Source organism: Scyliorhinus torazame, chromosome 18, assembly GCF_047496885.1.
Source record: "Scyliorhinus torazame isolate Kashiwa2021f chromosome 18, sScyTor2.1, whole genome shotgun sequence".
Lineage (NCBI taxonomy): Eukaryota > Metazoa > Chordata > Chondrichthyes > Carcharhiniformes > Scyliorhinidae > Scyliorhinus > Scyliorhinus torazame.
Genome location: NC_092724.1, coordinates 154,982,977 through 155,004,204, shown reverse-complemented (window position 1 = coordinate 155,004,204; position 21,228 = coordinate 154,982,977). Strand labels below are relative to the sequence as shown.

Sequence of the window (21,228 nt, the reverse complement as noted above, 5' to 3'; positions counted from 1 at the left end):
CCAGATCCGAAGCAATGTGGTTGATTCTTAAATACCCCCTCAAGGGCAACTAGGAATGTGCAATAAATGCTGGCCCAGGCAGAGATGCACATATCCCATGAAATCATAGAATCATAGAATTTACAGGGCAGAAGGAAGCCATTCGGCCCATCGAGTCTGCACCGGCCCTTGGAAAGAGCACCCTACATTCGCCCACACCTCCATCCATCCCCGTAACCCAGTAACCCCACCTAACCTTTTTCCTTTTGGACACTAAGGACAATTTATCATGGCCAATCCACCTAACCTGCACATCTTTGGACTGTGGGAGGAAACCGGAGCACCCGGAGGAAACCCACGCAGACACGGGGAGAACGTGCAGACTCCGCACAGACAGTGGCCCAAGCTGGGAATCGAACCTGGGACCCTGGCGCTGTGAAGCAACAGTGTAAACCACTGTGCTACCGTGCCGCCCATTAATTTTTTTAAAAATCCATCATCCAAATGGATTGATGAAATTCCCATAATCCCAATAGACTATTGACATTCACATTATCCCAGTGGACTGATGATATTCCCATATTCCCAATGGATTGGTGACATTCCCAAAATACCAATAGACTCGGGACATTCCCATAATCTCAGTGGACTGGTGGCATTCCCATAATCCCAATAGACAGGTGTCATTCTTATAATCCCAATGGACTGGGGACATTCCCATAATTCCAATAGACTGGGGCAGTCCTATAATATCAATCGACTAGGGACATACCCACAATCCCAATGGACTGGTGACATACCCATAATCCCAATGGACTGGTAATATTCCCATAATCCCAATGGATTTGGGACATTCAGAAGGTCCCAGGGGATTGGTGACAATCCCATGGTGCCAACAGGTTTCTGAGTTTGCACATTCATAATGGACCGGTGAGATTTTCAACACAGTAAACAAGCCTGTAAATAACCCCCAAGCTCATCCAGCTACCCGGCCCCTAGCAGCAATCCTCATCCCGCAATTGTGTTTCAACTCAGCTGGAAGGCATTCCGAGCCCCAGGCCTAGGGTGTCGGCAGCTGCACAGGAAGAGTTCGAGTTCAAGCTGCAGTGGAGGAAACTTCAGCATCTTTGCCGGGTGCTGGCACAGGTAAGAGGAATGAACCATTTCACTCATTCTCCTTGAAGAATGCAATAGGGAAGACCACCATCAATTTTTGGATTAGTATTTCATGGCAGAGAAGTGAATGTACGAGATCGGGAGCAAATCGTGGAATCTTACAACACGGAAAGAAGCCTTTTGGTTCATTGTGTCCAGGGAGGTTCTTTGAGGGAGAATGCTGCAGATATTTTCCCTTCAAATATGCATCAAACTTCCTTGTGAAAGTTACCACCTGATTTGTTTCCATCACCTCTTCAGGCAGTGCGTTCCATTCCATTAAAACTCAAGCTAATCACTGGCACCCTGAGACTGGCCCATAATGTAAGGGAAAAGACGGTTCAGAAAACCTCCATGGATAAGGGAATAATGGAATTCAACAAGCTGTGTGGGACGTTTGAGGATCCTGGGTGTTTTTCTGCTGCTAACATCCAGTCCATTGCCTGTAACCAACATTGAGTTTTTGCAGAATAAGTTTATACTGCCTGCTTTAAATATTTATCCAATTTCCCCTTTAAAAAGATGATGTGTGCCTTCTCCCTGAGATAGAACATTCCACACTCTGCATTAGGAAATATCTCAGAGCCTCTCTCCTCACACTGAGTCAATACGAAGTGACCCTCCTTCTCACTAGCTCACCAACCCGAGTGTGCCTGCCTCAACCTTGCAGTTACTTTAATCTTTGTAAAGACTTCCCTTATTAAAAGCTATTGGTCTTCATTTCTGGATGTGTCCCAAGTATTTTTTGTTTAATGATCTCTGGAGTTTCCTCCTCAGAGCCCTGCAGTCTATGAGTTACGTGCAGCCTACGATCAGCGATGAGGTCAGCCAAGAGTTGAAGGAGCCAGGGAGACTCTGTGAAGCGTGTCCCGTACCCAGCAATAGGGTCGCTGAGTTCGGTTTGTTTGCCAACCCGTGGCGGAATGGGATGGATGGTTTATTTGAGAATTTCCAAGGCTGTGTTCCTTGCAGGCAAGAAGCTGAGGGATTGGATTGGATTGGATTTGTTTATTGTCACGTGTACCGAGGTACAGTGAAAAGTATTTTTCCAGCGAGCAGCTCAACAGATCATTAAGTACATGAGAAGAAAAGGGAATAAAAGAAAATACATAATAAGGCAACACAAGGTACACAATGTAACTACATAACACCGGCATCGGATGAAGCATACAGGGTGTAGTGTTAATGAGGTCAGTCCATAAGAGGGTTATTTAGGAGTCTGGTAACAGTGGGGAAGAAGCTGTTTTTGACTCTGTTCGTGCGAGTTCTCAGACTTCTGTATCTCCTGCCCGATGGAAGAAGTTGGAAGAGTGAGTAAGCCGGGTGGGAGGGATCTTTGATTATGCTGCCCGCTTTCCCCAGGCAGAGGGAGGTGTAGATGGAGTCAATGGATGGGAGGCAGGTTCGTGTGATGGACTGGGCGGTGTTCACGACTCTCTGAAGTTTCTTGCGGTCCTGGGCCGAGCAGTTGCCGTACCAGGCTGCGATGCAGCCCGATAGGATGCTTTCTGTGGTGAGATGGGGAGATTTGATTGAGATGTTCACAATCATGAGAGTCCAGGACAGAGTAGAGAGAGAGAGAGAGAGAGAGGGACTGTTGCCGCTCATGAAAGAATCGAGAGCGAGGGGGCACAGACTTAAAATAATTGGGCGAAAGAAGTAAAAAATGACATGAGAAACAGCTTTCCCACGCAGCGAGTGGCAAGGGTCTGGAATGTGTTGCCTGAGAGCGTGGTGGAGGCAGGTTCAATCGAAGCATTCAAAAGGGAATTAGACTGGTGTCTGGCAAGGATGGCAGGATTACCAGGAGAAGGCTGGGAGACGGGGGTGGGGAGCATGAGGTGAATTGCTCATTAGGAGAACTGGTGCAGACGTTGTGGGCTGAATGACCTTCGTTTGCGCTGTTGACTGCCAACTACGTTAGGTTTAGACAGTCAAAGGTATATTTCTGAAATGTGTCTTCTGCAGCCAGGAGTCTGGAATGAAAGTAAACCTGCAAGGTGATGTAGAATGTCCAGTAGCTCATCTTATCTACCTGTAAAAGAGGTGGAGATGCCGGCGTTGGACTGGGGTGAGCACAGTAAGAAGTCTTACAACACCAGGTTAAAGTCCAACAGGTTTGTTTCGATGTCACTAGCTTTCGGAGGGCTGCTCCTTCCTCAGGTGAATGAAGAGGTCTGTTCCAGAAACACATATAGACAAATTCAAAGATGCCAGACAATGTTTGGAATGCGAGCATTAGCAGGTGATTAAATCTTTACAGATCCAGAGATGGGGTAACCCCAGGTTAAAGAGGTGTGAATTGTGTCAAGCCAGGACAGTTGGTAGGATTTCGCAGGCCAGATGGTGGGGGTAAAAGATATCATTCTGCCAATCCCTATGATTCAAATAGTCGTCCGCTCAGTCTAGCTAATCATGTGGGATCACAGGCAGCATTCTGGTGTTTGATAATGGTGGAGTTTACCCCTGAATCGGTGATGTTCCCCAGGGATACTGACCTTTTCCTGCATTCGGAAGCTTGTTCCCTTTGGATTGGCGGAACTCTCCAGGAATTGAAGATCAATCTCCAGGACACTGCTGTGTGAAACCCTGGGGAGGGGAGGATGGGGGGGGGGGGGGGGGGGGATTAAAAAGATAGTTAAAAAATATATTTGAACATTTTTATTTGACAGATATAAAAATATTGAAAATGGATGAAAAGGCCAACAGTCAGGCATCATTCAATTGGGTAATAAGCTTTTCAATTGGTGTAGGAAGGCAGTATGTCACAAGGATGGATGTGTTGGCCGATTAATGGCTGGAGCGTGAGGGGAAAGCCATGTGATGGAATCTCGGGGAATACATTTCATCCCTGTTGGCAACCCTGCCAGCGATCCCAATCCCTCGCTCCAACATCTGGAGGCACCAAGCAGGTTTGGTACCCGCACACATTGTGGGAATTGGAGGCTGTGTAGGGGATGTAAAGGTGCCACTGAGATGGATACTAATCTTCCCTCAGTACAGCGGCAGAATCTTAGAGCCCCCTCTAAATATTATGTCAACTCTCGGGCTCCGAGAGTAACCAGGTAGAAACACAAGTGTTTGGGGTTTTTTTGCACAGATACAACTTCATTGAACTTCTCCAGTTAAAATACCTTCAAATAAACATTCAGTTATGGTCAGGATGTTTGAGTTGATGAAAAGGTTTGATGGGGTCGATCGAGGGAATTCCATTCCCTCTGGTGAGGGGATACGGAGCAAAAGGGCATAAACAGAAAATCAGAGACGACCCATTCACTTGAGCACATATAAAGCAACGCTTACTGAATCAGTGCTGCGGTTGAGTTCAGAGGCGCATGCCTGAGATGGCCAGTGCTGCGTTGCATTCTAATCTAGAAAGATAGTCGGTAAAGGATAGCAGTGCAGCCAATCTTTACTCAGTTTTATATTTATTTGCAGAGTTAAAGATTACAAGCACACGCCTCCTAACTCAGCCACAGCACTGATTCAGTGAGCATCTCTTTATATGTGCTCGAGTGAAACCCCGATTAATGCTGCCACCTGCACAGCCAACACATGGAACTTTCTTCTCCTGGGCCTGATGCTCCATCTATACCTTTCTGCCTCTTCCTGACATCCCCATCAGATTGAAATCAAGATTTGTCTTACTGCCTTATACATTCATTCCCGGGGCAGCACGGTAGCGCATGGTTAGCACTGCTGCCTCACGGCGCTGAGGTCCCAGGTTCGATCCCGGCCCTGGGTCACTGTCCGTGTGGAGTTTGCACATTCTCCCCGCGTCTGCGTGGGTTTCGCCCCCACAACCCAAAGATCATAGTATCATAGAATTTACAGTGCAGAAGGAGGCCATTCGGCCCATCGAGTCTGCACCGGCTCTTGGAAAGAGCACCCTAACCAAGGTCAACACCTCCACCCTATCCCTGTAACCCCACCCAACACTAAGGGCAATTTTGGACACTAGGGGCAATTTATCATGGCCAGTCCACCTAACCTGCACATCTTTGGACTGTGGGAGGAAACCGGAGCACCCGGAGGAAACCCACGTACACACGGGGAGGATGTGCAGACTCCGCACAGACAGTGACCCAAGCCAGAATCGAACCTGGGACCCTGGAGCTGTGAAGCAATTGTGCTCTCCACAATGTTACAGTGCTGCCCCTGTGCAGGTTAGGTGGATTGGCCACGTTAAATTGCCCCTTAATAATAAAAAAATACATTCATTCCCAGGGCTTCAAAACTTTGGAACTTTTTATCTCCTTCAGTCTTCCATAACTTCCGATTTTAAAAGTAGCTCCACCCCCAGCATGGTAGCACCTTCGTTCCCCTCCATTTTTACCCGATTTCAACCGAACCCTGCTCCGGGGGCAGTTCTTCCACCACCAATTTCTCAAAGACAAAAAGCACAAATTGCTTGAAATTACTGGTGGTGAATAAACGCGTGGGGAGTCTGGGAACAAATGTTTCGTCCCTTGAGTTACTGCATCTCAAATTCACTGAGTCATTCGGCTAGTGCTGGCAGCGGGGAATGAGCTTTAACCCCCACGCCCCAAACTGCACTCCACACACAAACGCAGTGGGTAGGGAACACGCACTGAACCATGTTGGAGGGTGACGCATGGGCCGGGAAGATGAGAAAATATTCTGTTCCCCCAGCGTGAGGATCTCCTACATTAATGAGCAAAAAAAAAAGGCTTCCCCCAAATAAAGAACATTCTGTCCAGAACCTCCTGCTCCAGAACCCATTCATCAGCCAATTATGATTGTTTGGCTAATTTTATAAACAGTTAAAGGTTAGGCGTAACACTCTTAAATACGAGCTATCCTGCCGGCAATTTCACATTGGATTTTCACAGGGCCCTAATCAGGGAGGAGAAAGCAGGGACAATTAAATAGTCATTCTGATTCGACACTGTAATAAACCAAATCGAATCTTACTTTGTCTGGCTCTGTCTCTATCTGGTACACCGCTATTACACTGAGCAGTCTAGGATTACTCTAACTTTCAATATGAGTATGTGGGAATGAATAGAATAGCAGAGCTGGCTATTCAGGGCTAAAGTTACCCACTCAGGCTCACAATCGGTGGAAAGTGATCTTCCGCAGGGATTTTCGCTTTCCAATGACCCGGCCAATATTCACCCCGTCAACCAGCATCACAATGCGACAGATCATCTGGCCATTGGCAACCTTGCTGCTTCTGGGATGTTACTGTGCGCACTTGGCCTACATGGCAACAGTGACTGCGCTTCGAAAAGAATTTCACAGGCTGCGGCCTCCCGTAGCTGTGGAGACCGCGCTCACGATGGGACAAGCCTGTTTATGTTGTTCATGAGGGATGGGTGCTGTGCCCCCCCCGGTTTCTCTAATCGCAGGAACCATTTGGGCGCAGGAATCGAAGTGCGATTTCAGAAGCTGCAGGTGCCACCAAGCTGGGGTGGGGGCGGTAGAGGGGGAAACTGCGACAGAATACAGGGAGACATTAATAAACTTACTGAATGGCCGGGAAATGAGGTTTAATTTCGGTAAGCGTGAATTCTATGTTTAAAATAAAATCCAGAAATAACATTCATTGAAACCGTGAAAGCATTGGATTGCTGGTAAAAACTTGTCTTGTTTACTCATGTCCTTCAGTGAAGGAAACCGGCCGTCCTTATCTGGTCTGGCCCAGCGACCCCTGCCCCACACCAGTCATAGAATCATAGAATCTCTACAGAGCAGAAGGAGGCCATTCGACCCATCGAGTCTGCACCAATCCTCTGAAAGAGCACCCCACCCAGGCCCTATCCCAGTAACCTCCCCTAATGTTTTGGACACGAAGGACAATTTATCATGGCCAATCCGCCTAACCTGCATGTCTTTGGACTGTGGGAGGAAACCGGCGCACCCGGAGGAAACCCACGCAGACCGGGGAGAACGTGCAGACTCCGCACAGACAGCCACCCGAGGCCGGAATTGAACCCGGGTCCGTGGCGCTGTGAGGCAGCAGGGCTAACCACCGTGTCGCCCTGCCGCCCCAGTCTGGTTGCCTCTTAGCTGCTCCCTGAAAAGATCTGGCAAAGTCGTAGGAGGAGAGGCTCTCAGATTCAGAATCTGAGGTGGCCCTCAGATTCTCACGTTACGGTGAGATGGGGTAATTAAAACGTGGCTGCGCATTGAGACTGTCTTGAAGGAGAGATAATAATCTTTATTATTGTCACCAGGTGGCTTACATTAACACTGCATTGAAGTTACTGTGGAAATCCCCTCGTCGCCACATTCCGGCGCCTGTTCGGGTGCACAGAGGGAGAATTCAGAATGTTCAATTCACCTAACAAGCACGTCTAGATGTTCAAATCATGATGGGTCTTGGCAGAGGAGAATGAGAGGAACTGTTCCTATTGGTGGGAGCACGGAGAGTCAGAGCACACTGATTGAAGGCGATCAGCAAAAGGAAAGGTGTGATAGGTGGGAAAGGTTATTTCACCCACAGCGAGTGGCTAAGGATCTGGACTTCATCGACATGTCCTCTCACATTTTGATTTGGTGTTGCGTAAGTTTCCGTTGCTCTTTGTTTTTGGGGGAAGTGCCCCTACCAGGATTGGCCCCTTTTAATTTGCCCCTGAGTTCATTTCTGTTATTCTATTAAATTGATTCACACTATAATACCGGTTAAAGATCTGCCAGAGAGTGTGATGGAGGCAAGGGTCGTTCAAAAGGATAAGTTCTCGAAGAGAGAGAATCTGCAGGCCAGGGAGGCGGGATCAGCCGGGGTTACTCTTGCCGGAGGCTGGCACAGGGCTTGACGGGCTGAATGGCCTCTTCCTGCGCTGTAACCATTCTGTGATTCGATTCGGTCCGGGGTCACCCCCAGAGGCTCAGGAAGCTGTGGAAAAGCTGCTGCAGCTGTGAGAATGGCCAGCAGGGGGCGACGAGGTGCCTCAGTAGCGAGTATCCCATAACATTCCTGCTGCTGAGAGCCTGGAAGTTTGCTCATCCGTCAGGAGAATATTCCCCGGGAATTCAGCCAGACGCGGCACACAGCAGCTTTCAAATACCTACTCGTCTTCAGCATAATTGCCGCAAAAGGAGTGAGCTGCAGTCTTGGGTTCATCTGTTGTTTCCCCTCTCAATCATTAAATTAATTGAAGCTGCAAAAGAGTAACAACAACTTACGTTTAAATAGCGTCTTTATTGTAATAAAACCTTCCAAGCTGCTTCACAGGAACATTGCAAAGCAGAGCATAACACTGAGCCACAGAAGGAGAACTTGGGTCAGATGAGCTAAAACACATTCGGAGAGACGGGTGTTAAGAGGGTCTCAACGGCAAAGGGGGCCGACAGAGGCGGAGAGGTGTAGGCAGGGGATTGCAGAGAGTGAAGCGGCAGGCGGCTGGGGAATGGTACCGCACACAATTCGCGGAGTGCTGACCGGAGGGTTGTGGGGCTTGGAGGCGATTACAGAGATAGGCACAGATCCTCACCATGTGCTGAGTGCATAGACTGGTTAGGACAAGGCATAGGTCTTTAGTTTAATCTAACATTGTGTTAACCCACAGTGAAAGTATGTTCAACAGTTTCTAACTTAATAAAATAGTGTTGCACTATTTTAAGTGTTGGTGGCCTGTATGTGTTCCACGGATCCAGAGCACCCAACATATCAGAACCGGCTGTGAATGTGTGTTTCAGCAGCAGATTTACTACTCGCACACCTCTCCAATGCTCCTGTTCTACATTTTATTATCATTATCTTAGTGATATCATGGTTGTGTTGTAATTCACCAACTGACCACTAGGGGTCACACTAGTATATAATGTTAGAGTCAGGTGGCTTCTCAGGCTGGCTGGAGGAAGCTGGAGAGAGAGGTTGCTTGTGCTTGATCGTACTACAAACAAAGAACAAAGAAATGTACAGCACAGGAACAGGCCCTTCGGCCCTCCAAGCCCGTGCCGACCATACTGCCCGACTAAACTACAATCTTCTACACTTCCTGGGTCCGTATCCTTCTTTTCCCATCCTATTCATATATTTGTCAAGATGCCCCTTAAATGTCCCTATCGTCCCTGCCTCCACTACCTCCTCCGGTAGTGAGTTCCAGGCACCCACTACCCTCTGCGTAAAAAACTTGCCTCGTACATCTACTCTAAACTTTGCCCCTCTCACCTTAAACCTATGCCCCCTAGTAATTGACCCCTCTACCCTGGGGAAAAGCCTCTGACTATCCACTCTGTCTATGCCCCTCATAATTTTGTATACCTCTATCAGGTCGCCCCTCAACCTCCTTCGTTCCAGTGAGAACAAACCGAGTTTATTCAATCGCTCCTCATAGCTTATGCCCTCCATACCAGGCAACATTCTGGTAAATCTCTTCTGCACCCTCTCTAAAGCCTCCACATCCTTCTGGTAGTGTGGCGATCAGAATTGAACACTATACTCCAAGTGTGGCCTAAGGTTCTATACAGCTGCAACATGACTTGCCAATTCTTATACTCAATGCCCCGGCCAATGAAGGCAAGCATGCCGTATGCCTTCTTGACTACCTTCTCCACCTGTGTAGCCCCTTTCAGTGATCTGTGGACCTGTACTGTTAGTCATCTGTTGCTTTGTATATATTTGACCAACAGTTAATGTTGATAAATCATTTATAGCTTTAACTACAAGTGTTCTTGTAATATAAATTAGGCCATCCGACAAGAACATTGTAATTATCTCAGTGAATGATGGAGCAGGCTTGAGGGGCTGAATGGCCTACATCTGCCCCTCGTTCAGATACTGATCTGTATGTTCTCCATCCAGGTTCATTGTTACTTTTCATGCAAATGTGATGAAGTGAACTGTCAGATACTGGAGGGAATTTGTCCCTCAATGTCTCTCCTTATCAAAAAAACAAAGTTTTCAAAAACATTAGCTTTTATATTTTGTTTCTGATTTGTTTTCAAGTGTTTTGGTGGCGAGTTTTGACGGGTTGATTTGGGAGGCTGGTTGAAGGAGAGGGTCAGTGTCGGCTCTGTGTGTCTGTGCCGTAATTCCGCAATGTGATCAGCTGGTTGGTCCTCAAAATTCACCATTTACACAAGACGGTACCAACAAAGCACTGGTCTGGGTGCCAGCACCATCGCCATCACCATCACCAGCACCATCACCATCACCATCACCAGCACCATCACCAGCACCATCACCATCACCAGCACCATCGGCAGCACCATCGGCAGCACCATCACCATCACCAGCACCATCACCATCACCATCACCAGCACCATCGGCAGCACCATCACCATCGCCATCACCATCACCATCACCATCACCAGCACCATCACCATCACCAGCACCAGCACCATCACCATCACTATCACTATCACTAGCACCAGCACCATCACCAGCACCAGCACCATCACCATCACCAGCACCATCACCATCACCGGCACCAGCACCATCACCGGCACCGGCACCGGCACCGGCACCAGCACCAGCACCATCACCAGCACCAGCACCAGCACCAGCACCATCACCAGCGCCAGCGCCATCGCCAGTGCCATCGCCATCGCCATCACCATCACCATCACCAGCACCAGCACCAGCACCATCACCAGCACCATCACCAGCGCCATCGCCAGCGCCATCACCATCACCATCACCAGCGCCAGCACCAGCGCCAGCGCCAGCGCCAGCGCCATCACCAGCACCATCACCATCACCAGCACCATCACCAGCACCAGCACCATCACCAGCACCATCACCAGCACCAGCACCATCACCAGCACCAGCACCAGCACCAGCACCATCACCAGCACCAGCACCAGCACCATCACCAGCGCCAGCGCCTGCGCCATCGCCATCACCAGCGCCAGCGCCATCGCCATCGCCAGCGCCATCACCAGCACCAGCACCAGCACCATCACCATCACCAGCACCATCACCATCACCAGCACCAGCACCATCACCATCACCAGCACCAGCACCAGCACCATCACCAGCACCATCACCATCACCATCACCATCACTATCACCAGCACCATCACCATCACCATCACCAGCACCAGCACCATCACCATCACCATCACCATTACTATCACCAGCACCATCACCATCACCAGCACCATCACCAGCACCAGCACCATTACCATCACCATCACTATCACTATCACCAGCACCATCACCAGCACCATCACCATCACTATCACCATCACCATCACCAGCACCATCACCGGCACCATCACCATCACCATCGCCATCGGCAGCACCGGAACCACCACCGGCACCATCACCATCACCGGCACCATCACCATCACCGGCACCATCACCATCACCGGCACCATCACCATTACCGGCACCATCACCATAACCATCACCGGCACCATCGGTAGCACCATCACCCTCACCATCACCATCACCGGCACCATCACCATCACCGGCACCATCACCATCGGCATCACTATCACCAGCACCATCACCATCACTGGCACCATCATCGGCACCATCACCATCACCGGCACCATCACCGGCGCCATCGCCATCGCCATCACCATCACCGTCACCATCACCGGCACCATCACCATTACCGGCACCATCACCATCACCGGCACCATCGGCAGCACCATCACCCTCACCATCACCATCACCATCACCGGCACCATCACCATACCATCGCCATCACCATCGGCATCACTATCACCAGCACCATTCATATCACAGGCACCATCACCGGCACCATCACCATTGGCAGCACCACCACCGGCACCGGCACCATCACCATCACCATCACCATTGGCAGCACCATCGGCAGCACCACCACCATCACCATCGCCAGCACCATCACCATCACTGACACCATCACCGGCACCATCACCATCACCATCACCGGCACCATCACCGGAACGATCACCATCACCGGCACCATCACCATCACCGGCACCATCATCGGCACCATTGGCAGCACCATCGGCAGCACCACCACCATCACCATCGCCATCGGCATCACTATCACCGGCACCATCACCGTCACCATCACCGGCACCATCACCATCACCGGCACCATCACCATTACCGGCACCATCACCATCACCGGCACCATCGGCAGCACCATCACCCTCACCATCACCATCACCAGCACCATCACCATCACCATCACCGGCACCATCACCATCGGCATCACTATCACCAGCACCATCACCATCACTGGCACCATCATCGGCACCATCACCATCACCGGCACCATCACCGGCGCCATCACCATCACCGTCACCTTCACCGGCACCATCACCATTGCCGGCACCATCACCATCACCGGCACCATCGGCAGCACCATCACCCTCACCATCACCATCACCATCACCATCACCGGCACCATCACCATACCATCGCCATCACCATCGGCATCACTATCACCAGCACCATTACTATCACAGGCACCATCACCGGCACCATCACCATCGGCAGCATCACCACCGGCACCGGCACCATCACCGGCACCATCACCATCACCATCACCATTGGCAGCACCATCGGCAGCACCACCACCATCACCATCGCCAGCACCATCACCATCACTGACACCATCACCGGCACCATCACCATCACCGGCACCATCACCGGAACGATCACCATCACCGGCACCATCACCACCACCGGCACCATCATCGGCACCATTGGCAGCACCATCGGCAGCAGCACCACCATCGGCAGCACCACCACCATCACCATCGCCATCGGCATCACTATCACCGGCACCATCACCGTCACCATCACTGGCACCATCACCGTCACCAGCACCATCACCATCACTGGCACCATCACCATCACCGGCACAATCACCATCACCATCGGCATCACCATCACCATCACCATCGGCATCACTGTCACCATCACTGGCACCATCACCGGCACCATCACCATCACCATCGCCATCGGCATCACTATCACCATCACTGGCACCATCACTGGCACCATCACCGGCACCATCACCATCACCATCGCCATCGGCATCACTATCACCATCACTGGCACCATCACTGGCACCATCACTAGCACCATCACCGGCACCATCACCATCACCATCACCGGCACCATCACCATCGCCATCGGCAGCACCAGCTTCAGGATTGACAACATCACTTGCACCACCAGTGATGGTCCATAGCCATCAGCACCGACATACTCAACAACACAGTAATACCAGCAGCACCAGGAAGAGACTTTGAACCACATTCACCGTGTGTTTCATGTATGAGGACAGCAGAACGTCTCCAGTTTCTTCTCAGTGAGCGGCTTTATTGAACTGTTCTGAAATGGCAGCCCACGGTGCTTACCGCACACGGCAAGCCGGATTGGACATGTAGTACATTTCAAAACCCAAACACCATGTAAGGTTTTTGTTGGAGGTTTTTCCCAGTTTGGGCTAGGTCTGGGCAATGCCAGCCGTGCTGGTCTGCCCCCTGCCCGATGGTAGAACAATGCAGCTCCCTTAGGAGTTGTGTATGCTAGTCACAGTTTACCTTGAGCGTTGTGGTATAAGGGCAAAAGGTACCTTGAGTAGACCAGGACGCATTGTTTACATGTAAAGCTGCTGAGAGATGGGAGGCCAAACGTAGAATGCTTGGTATTTTCTATCTCTAATTGTTCTTACTCTCAGTCTCCCTTTTCTTAAAGTTGCCCAGCATTGTAACCCTGGCTGTTAATGTACCTACACCCCTGTACGGAGAAATCCTTTAACCTTGCTGGCCTATTAAATTTATCATTGATTCCATTAGCTATGTGTTTGCAGTCTAAATGAAATATAACCTGCTACATTTCCATTATTCACTCCCTTCAGTGAGCAGCGGCCAAATGTCACATCAAAATCACATGTACTTTTCACACGAAACATTCCTGCATTTCTTTAGTCGAGGTGTCTATTACATTCTTCGAGTTGAAGGACTTGAGGGCTGAGGAACTGAGCTTTACCCCCCCCCCCCCCCACCCCTCTCCATTACTCGGCGTCCTGCGACATCAATGAGATGTTGCAACGAAATCGGAGGCCAAAGAGAACAATTCCGAAGATTGAGACCTTCGAAGAGCAAAACCTTGGAACCCTTGAGAAGGTCTCGAGGGAGGGTAAAGCGGAAAGCAGCAGTGGACGATGCGGAAATGCTTCGGAATGCAGAAGCACAAATGGACTTGGGAGTCCTTGTTCACGATTCTCTTAAGGTTAATGTGCAGGTTCAGTCGGTAGTTAAGAAGGCAAATGCAATGTTAGCATTCATGTCAAGAGAGCTAGAACACAAGACCAGGGATGTACTTCTGAGGCTGTATGAGGCTCTGGTCAGACCCCATTTGGAGTATTGTGAGCAGTTTTGGGCCCCATATCTAAGGAAGGATGTACTGGCCTTGGAAAGGGTCTAGAGGAGGTTCACAAGAATGATCCCTGGAATGAAGAACTTGTTGTATGAGGAACGTTTGAGGACTCTGGGTCTGTACTCGTTGGAGTTTAGAAGGATGAGAGGGGATCTTATTGAAACGTACAAGGTACTGCGAAGCCTGGAAAGAGTGGACGTGGAGAGGATGTTTCCACTTGTAGGAAAAATAAGAAGCAGAGGACACCATCTCAGAGTAAAGGGACGATCCTTTAAAACAGAGATGAGGAGGAATTTCTTCAGCCAGAGGGAGGTGAATCTGTGGAACTCTTTGCCGCAGAAGGCTGTGGAGGCCAAATCACTGCGTGTGTTTAAGACAGAGATTGATAGGTTCTTGATTAATACGGGGATCAGGAGTTATGGGGAGAAGGCAGGAGAATGGTGATGAGAAAATATCAGCCATGATTGAATGGCGGAGCAGACTCGATGGGCCGAGTGGCCTAATTCTGCTCCTATGTTCTTATGGTCTTATTACACAAATGATGAAATGGAAAACTTCAGACCACTTGGAAGGGACATGGAAAGAACATCCACGTGAGGAAAGATGGAACCGAGACCGGACACAACTCACAATGAATCGAAGGGCCCAACCACAGGAATGTGTCGATGCAGGAGAAACCAGGCCCGGTCTCTCCACGGGAGCGATGACGGGGGGAGAGGACGAATGGGAGACGTAACGGCAAAGTGACGCGAGAAAAGTGCATTCTTTTCCAAATAAGGGACAATTTAGCGCGGCCAATTCACCTTGTGGAGGTGAAACCCACGCAGACACGGGGAGAATGTGCAAACTCCACACGGACACTGACTCAAGGCCGGGATTCGAACCCAGGTCCTCAGCCGTGAGACTGCAATGCTAACCACTGTGCCACGTGCCGCCCCAGAAAAATGCATTTTTAATGAAACCAATTCTTTCTGTTTACCAAATCCACCTCGATGTTGACCGTTGCGCACCAGGTGCATGATGGAGAATTCAGGTACCGGCGAAAGAACATCAGCCGGCCTGGCTGAACTCCGGATCTGAATTTGTACCTTCTCCGCTTCGTACCTCCATGTCCCTCAACCAAACAATATTAATCATCCAATTCCATGTTAGATTTTACAGCAGTACCCACCTCCACCCTTTCCCTGGGCTGTCTGGTCCACCCATTCCCGCCATTCTCTCTCGTTGCAATCCCAGTCGATGTTATAATTAGACGGGAAGATCCCAGAATGAACGCTGGCTCAAAAGGCCGTAACTTTTACCCTTTTTTTTATAACATGTGGAGGAAAAGAGTCACAGGACCGCTAATTAGTTTTAACAACAAGAAGAAAAAAATTATTAAACATGGAAAAATTGGATTGTAATATCTTCACCCCCCCCCCCCCCCCATCCCCCCCCCCCCCCACCCCCCACCCTTTAGCTTAACAATTACACACAGGTTTTAGGAGTAACACAGGTTACAAAGTATATATTAAACTACAATGGTCTCATTGACACAAAGTCCCCTTTAATCACACAGGATGACTGTGGTAAGACACACTCCTCTCTGAAACCAAGTGAACATCTGTGGATTTCTCCTCAAATCCCCCCGGATAATTCTTATGCCATGAGCCACCTCGTCTCACTGAACTCCAGTATCCACACGTGATTTCAAATTCTGCTTTCAAAAGTCACACTTTCAAATCTCCTTTTAAACAATGCTTTCCCTCCGCTGCTTCCATGAAGGTTTCACTTTCAGGTTTTACACCTCTCCCTCCAGGTTTCCTTTGTCGTAAAGGCTTTTACACAAACTCTGAAGTCCAGCCAACAATTTCCACAATTATTTCAAATAATGTCTCCCAAACTGGGGTAATTTCTCACAAACCTGAGCGCTACTACAGCGATCTTTCTGGCCTCTCACAATCCAATGCTTTTCCAACTCTCTGTCATTTTACCGAACAGTAATCTGTTTTGTTCCCAGTTTCTTCTGTTCCGTTAACTCCAGACGTCTTGGAAACTTCTCTTAATTTCTTTCGTTTCCTTACGTATCTGGACTTTAGGTTTCCGGCATCTGCTTTCCTAACCATTACTCCATCGCATGGCTTTTCTTCTAGCAAAGCTGAGAGAGATGTTTCCTCTCTAGCCTTTTAAAACCAGCTGCTGGTTTATTTGCTTTTCACACTGTAGCCCTCTTCAAGCACAATAGAATCACAGTTGGAAATGAAACCAAGCCCACACATTGAAATACCTGTGTCCAGCAGGCTTAAACACCATTTCCCCACCCTCTTCCCATATCTCTTGATTCCCCGAGAGACCAAAAATCTGTCAGATGCCTTTGGCTTTCCAGTCTTTCAGGGACTAAGTGCTTACTGTTAATGTACCAAGGTATATGATTGTTCTTTGTAGTATTTCCTTATCTTTCCTCTACTTTATTAAATACTTTTACTGTTGTTAAAGGAAAGTGAGGTTTGAGTTCGCAGTGTTTCCCCAGATGTTTCTCACTAATAGCCAAAAGAAAATTCACCAACAAAACCAGTCGTTCAGGTTGGAACATTATCGTAACTCGTAAATAACACGTAACAAATTATTACTATTGGATTTTGTCAGAAGCTAAAATAAAGATTAAAATAACCTTTCGTAATGAATGATTTGAAAAGTAGGTGGAAATTTTTATTATCGCAATGAGGGAATTGCACAAATATAAAGTTAGCTTCCCAGGTCCAGGGAGGTTGTTTATCAGTAATTAGGAAGTTAGAAAGCGATTACAAACTCAGTTACACCTCATTCAACCAGTTGTAACTTTTCAAAGGGTTTTTACAGCAAGGCTAATGGTGTAAGAATGAAAGTTTCCATCAGTTTTGCAGTTATTGCAATCTGGGAGGGACCTCAACAGCGCTCCTGCTGGAGGAGTTTAGCATCGCTCACAGACACCTCTGGGATCCCGCGTTGCCTGTGGCCAATGGCACTCTGCTGATGTTAACCCTTACAGTTGAAAATTGTCAATGTCTCAAGGTTCTCTCCTCCCAATAATCCACTTAACTGTTCTCCTCCATGATTGGATCGGGGGGATGTCGAATCAGCTCAGCCGGCAGGACAGCTGATTCGTGATGCAGAGCGGAGCCAGCAGCGTGGGTTCAATTCCCCGCACCGGCCTTCTCAACATCGCCCCTCGCCTGAGGTGTGGTGAGCCTCAGGTTAAATCACCACCAATCAGCTCCCCCCCTCAAAGGGGAAAGCAGCCTATGGTCATCTGGGACTAGGGTGACTTTCACAGCCAATCACTCCTGAGAATTAGAAACCGATGTTTCTTTGCTAAAAAAAGAAACCACCGGGTTACGAAACGCTTGCCCTGGTACGGTCGGTGAGCAGAGCCTCTGATAGCCTGTTTCTGTCGCCGCGTTAATGTTTGATTCATGCTTGACAATGATGTACAAGTAGTGTCTCAGTTCACTAACCTGCCGAGATTGATAGCGGCCTCTTTGACCCAAGACTTCAATAACAAGCTGTTACATTCTGAAGGTTTTTGCCAACACCTTTCCCTTTGCAGGGACACAAGATCCACAACTACGTCATCATCTTAAAACTGTTGGCCAACATCCTTCGGTGTCCCCGGAGGGGGAACACGGGATCCTGTAGCATTGGGGCCTAACTGGGAGGCCATTGTGATGGAATACGCAACCAACGTTTGCAGCTGGCCAATAAGTCAACTGAGGAGAAAAATGAGCCGCTTCACTTAAAGGGACAGGGGAAGCTGGGTTTTTCCTGGAGTTCGGGGCACTTTTCTTCAGGGTAGCTTCACACACAGGGGCTGTTTTTCCTTTTGGGGAATGGTGGGGAAAGGGGCGGAAGGATTCCCGGGCTGGTGACCAGCTTGTTGAACCGTGTTACAAACACCCCGTCCGTGGACAATAAGTCCTGGCGTGGGTCTTGAACCCGGATCTTCCAGTCCAGGGGTAGGGAACGCCATCACTGCGCCACAAGGCCCCCTTTCTCTTGCAATGCACATTGGACTCGTTTGTCTATTTTGTCTGTGCGGAGTCTGCACGTTCTCCCCGTGTGTGCGTGGGTTTCCTCCGGGTGCTCTGGTTTCCTCCCACAGTCCAAAGATGTGCAGGTTAGGTGGATTGGCCACGCTAAATTGCCCTTAAAATCCAAAAAAAAATGTCAGGGTGGGGTTACTGGGTTACGGGGATGGGGTGAAGGTGTGGGCTTGGGTAGGGTGCTCTTTCCAAAAGCCAGTGCCGACTCGATGGGCCGAATGGGAACTTGGAATGTGAGGGGCCTGAACGGGCCGGTCAAGAGGGCCCGGGTGTTCGCGCACTTAAAGGGACTGAAGGCAGACGTGGTTATGCTCCAGGAGACACATCTGAAGGTGGCAGATCAGGTTAGGCTGAGAAAGGGATGGGTCGGGCAGGTCTTTCATTCAGGGCTGGATGCGAAGAACAGAGGGGTTGCAATACTGGTGGGGAAGCGGGTGTCGTTTGAGGCAATGAATATTGTAGCGGATAATGGAGGTCGATATGTGATGGTGAGTGGTAGGTTGCAGGGAGTGCGGGTGGTATTGGTGAACGTATATGCCCCGAATTGGGATGATGCCGGATTTATGAAACGCATGCTGGGTCGGATTCCGGACCTGGAGGTAGGAAGCTTGATAATGGGGGGGGACTTCAACACGGTGCTGGACCCAGCACTGGACCGTTCTAGGTCCAGGACGGGTAAGAGGCCGGCTGCGGCCAAGGTGCTCATGGGGTTGATGGACCAGATGGGGGGAGTGGATCCATGGAGGTTTGCCAGGCCGCAGGCCAGGGAATTTTCCTTCTTTTCCCATGTCCATAGAGCCTACTCCCGGATAGATTTTTTCATTTTGAGTAGGGCGCTAATCCCAAAAGTGGAGGGAACGGAATATTCGGCCACAGCCATCTCAGACCACACCTCGCATTGGGTGGAGCTGGAGTTGGGGGAGGAGAGGGACCAGCGCCCGCTGTGGCGCCTTGATGTGGGACTGTTGGCGGATGAGGGGGTGTGCGGGCAGGTGCGGGGGTGTATTGAAAGATATTTGGAGGCCAACGACAACGGGAAGATGCAGGTGGGGGTAGTCTGGGAGGCGTTGAAGGCGGTGGTCAGGGGAGAGTTAATCTCCATTAGGGCCCACAGGGAGAAGAGAGAGAGGAGGGAGAGGGAGAGGTTGGTGGGGGAGATTTTAAGGGTGGACAGGAGGTATGCAGAGGCCCCCGAGGAGGGGCTACTTAGGGAGCGACGGAACCGCCAGACGGAATTCGACCTGTTGACCACAGCGAAAGCAGAGGCACAGTGGAGGAAAGCGCAAGGGGCGAGGTATAAGTTTGGGGAGAAGGCGAGTCGGATGCTGGCACATCAGCTTCGTAAGAGGGAGGCAGCGAGGGAGATTGGTGGAGTTAAGGATAGAGGGGGGAATACGGTGCGGAGTGCGGTGAGAATAAACGAGGTATTTAGGGACTTCTATGGGGATCTGTACAGGTCTGAGCCTCCAGCGGGGAGGAGGGGATGAGACGATTCTTAGATCAGCTGAGGTTCCCGAGGGTGGAGGAGGAGCAGGAGGCTGGTTTGGGGGCGCCGATTGGGCTGGAGGAGCTGGTTAAAGGATTGGGGAGCATGCAGGCGGGGCCGGATGGGTTCCCAGTTGAATTTTATAGGAAATACGTGGACCTGCTGGGCCCGTTGCTAGTGAGGACTTTTAATAAGGCGAGGGAGAGGGGGGGGGACCTTGCCCCCGACAATGTCCAGGGCGCTGATTTCTTTGATCTTGAAGCAGGACAATGATCCATTGCAATGTGGGTCGTATAGACCGATCTTGCTCCTCAATGTTGACGCTAAGTTGCTGGCGAAGGTGCTGACTACGAGAATGGAGGACAGTGTCCCGGGTGGATTCATGAGGACCAGACGGGATTTGTGAAGGGTAGGCAGCTGAATACAAATGTGCGGAGGCTCCTCAATGTGATTATGATGCTCTCGGTGGAGGGGGAAGCGGAGGTAGTGGTAGCTATGGACGCGGAGAAGGCCTTTGATCGGGTGGAGTGGGAGTATCTTTGGAAAGTGTTGCGGAGGTTTGGGTTCGGGGAGGGGTTCATCAGTTGGGTCAGGCTGCTATATAGAGCCCCGGTGGCGAGTGTGACTACGAACCGGCGGAGGTTGGAGTACTTTTGGCTGTACCGGGGGACTGCCTTATCCCCCTTGTTGTTTGCACTGGCAATTGAGCCGCTAGCCATGGCACTGAGGGCGTCCAGGAAATGGAGGAGACTGGTCCGAGGGGGAGAGGAACACCGGGTGTCGTTGCATGCCGATGACCTGTTGTTGTATGTGGCGAATCCAGTGGCGGGGATGGCGGAGGTCATGTGGATCCTTAGGGAGTTTGGGGACTTTTCGGGATATAAACTCAACGTAGGGAAGAGTGAGCTCTTTGTGGTGCATTCAGGGGACCAGGGAAGGGGGATAGATGAGCTACCGCTGAAGAGGGCGGAAAGGAGCTTTCGGTACCTAGGGATCCAAGTAGCTAGGAGTTGGGGGGCCCTGCACAAGCTCAATTTGACATGGTTGGTGGAGCAGATGGAGGAGGATTTTAAAAGATGGGATGTGCTGCCACTCTCACTAGCGGGTAGGATGCAGTCGGTCAAAATAACGGTCCTCCCGAGGTTTCTCTTTGTGTTCCAGTGCCTTCCCATTATGATCCCCAAGGCCTTTTTCAAACGGGTAAGCAGGAGCATCATGGGATTTGTGTGGGCGAATAAGACCCC

The 21,228-nt window shown here is 50.1% G+C and overlaps 1 long non-coding RNA gene across 4 annotated transcripts; it reads right to left on the bottom strand.

The window, feature by feature from the left end:
* Positions 1-2,146: 2,146 nt before the first annotated feature.
* LOC140394870 (uncharacterized) lies at positions 2,147-17,627 on the bottom strand. Of its 4 annotated transcripts, none has more exons than XR_011936055.1 (4): positions 17,499-17,627; positions 7,780-8,261; positions 3,633-3,723; positions 2,147-3,311 (listed from the first exon to the last, which is right to left on the bottom strand). It is a non-coding gene; the product is annotated as an uncharacterized lncRNA (long non-coding RNA). The 4 variants fall into 4 exon arrangements; XR_011936058.1 differs by having other exon boundaries at positions 8,173-8,261; XR_011936056.1 differs by lacking the exon at positions 17,499-17,627 and adding an exon at positions 15,612-15,726.
* Positions 17,628-21,228: the final 3,601 nt, after the last annotated feature.